Consider the following 2,132-nt stretch of genomic DNA (forward strand, 5'->3'; position numbering starts at 1 on the left):
CATATTTTAGTTAGCACCTCTTGTTTTAGAAGCTATTAGAAGAAAGTCAGAAAAATGGTTATGTCCGAGGAAATGCCACAGAAGTTCGAGTGGGATGTCAAGGAATTGATGAAATGATAAAGACTGTTACAGTGAATGTGAAGATATTGAGGGAGAAGATATCAAAAAAAGGGAAGAGGAAATGTGAAAAAGAATAGTTATAGAAAAAAGAAATTTTGGTGGAGAAGACTGTGTTTTTGGTGGCTTAAATTTAACAATGAGTTTATCTATGGAGATTTTGGTAAATCTTCAGTTTAGATTCTTTACTGATAATGATGTGGTTCCTCATAAATACTGGAAGCAGAGAGGGTGACGCTTGGTACAAGGGATGAGACAGGTAATATTTCAGAAGAAGAAAAATATGATCTCACATGTGACACATGGCCTTGATGCTATCATCTCTAGGGTTCTGAAGACATTGAATTTTACGTAATTGATCTTTTGATGTCAGGATTTCCTGGACTCCTGTTTTCCCCGCTTTATTATTTTTCACTTTCAGTAATTCCAGCCTTTGGCTTTAATTAGATAGAAGAGGTTCTTCTTTTGGAAAGGAACTAGAGAAATGCAAATCTAACTTATTCAGAGCTATATTTGTAGGTCTCTAGGCAAAGTATGTGTCTGGCCTTTTTCAATGAAGTATTTTCAGTAACAAGTTGTCAGTGAGGTCAGTGACTAGCGGTTCAGGATTAGATACCACCCACCCTGGCTTGTAACCTCCCCTTTCTTTCTTATCCTGGGTGAATAACGCTCAGCTAAAGTGACTGCCCCACTGTCATCTGCTTCTCAATTTGGTACTCTGTAACTCTGTGACCACCAAGAAGCCTTTTTTCACCCCCCACAAAGCTCTTTTTGGAAAATTCCCTACCGGAGCTGAATTTTAAGCCCATTTACTTTATAGGAAGAAACAGAAAGGTAAGAGTCAAGTTTGTAAAGAGAAGAGCTGAACTTCAGCGAATTCTCATTTCTGCATTGAATTCCTGTGTCTTAGTTTTAATCATAGGATTAAAATGTGAGGTTTTTTTCTGAATTGAGGAAGATCACATTATTATATGAAATGGGAATGTTTTGACTAGTTATGATGAGAAATGTAGACTTTCACGCTAATTTTAAAGTTATAAATAACTTTCAAACTATTGCCAGGGGAAGCTGGTAGCCAAGGTCGTGCTTTGCATTTAGAGAGTTTCTGGCTATAAAAAGCCGATTGGATACTGTGCAGGAAAAGATAAGATATGGCCTGGATGCTTGTGCTTTGGCATGGGAGTGGGGAAAAGGAAGCAAAGATGGAAATTGTTTGAAGGGATTGTACTTTCAACCAAAAGCTAATTCAATAGTAAATGGAAGATTCAAGTGAGATAATGGCAAAAAGCATTAATTTCTGAATTTAATATCTGTCTATTTGTTTTATAATTGGAAGGAATATTAGGAGGTTGAGGAATGCTCTCAGAACTGTTTGATGACCAGTTGTAATCAAATGAAAATCACTGTATGGAATGATCATGAGATGTAATGATCAATCATGTAAAGAAAAGGTCACTATCTAATGGGATCTGAATGATTGTGAGCAGCTGCTGTCAGTTACACAGAAGACAGAAATAAAAGAAATGAGTTCAAATGGAAACAAGAAGAAATTGGGGTTAGACATCAGAAAGTACATTTCCTGTAGAGATTTTGAGTCACTGATATGTGCCTACTAAGATCTCTGGAGATAACATGAGAATGCAATGATTTGCTAAAAACAAAAGTGGGAAAACCAGGATTTCAAATTTGCCTTGGTTCTGGGTTTATGGCTAGTTTTTAAGACAGATTGAAAGCTCAACATATTGAGAATAGTTGTGATTTGAAGATTCACATTATCCATGGTCAGATTTGAATGGCATATTTGAGTGTGCTATTAAAATTTCATTATCCATTATAAAAAAATTTTCTCACTAGTGCCATAGGACAAGTTTGTTAAATGGAGAAACCTAAAATACAGACAGTATAGACAAAGTTATTCGCATTTGTTACCTCCTACACATAGTCTAAATCTTCCTTTTTGAGTAAAAGATTGAAATTTTTATGGTAAAACATTTTTTCATTATAAGAGCATTAAA

This window comes from Trachypithecus francoisi, unplaced genomic scaffold, assembly GCF_009764315.1.
Source record: "Trachypithecus francoisi isolate TF-2019V2 unplaced genomic scaffold, Tfra_2.0 Lachesis_group9, whole genome shotgun sequence".
NCBI classification, from domain to species: domain Eukaryota; kingdom Metazoa; phylum Chordata; class Mammalia; order Primates; family Cercopithecidae; genus Trachypithecus; species Trachypithecus francoisi.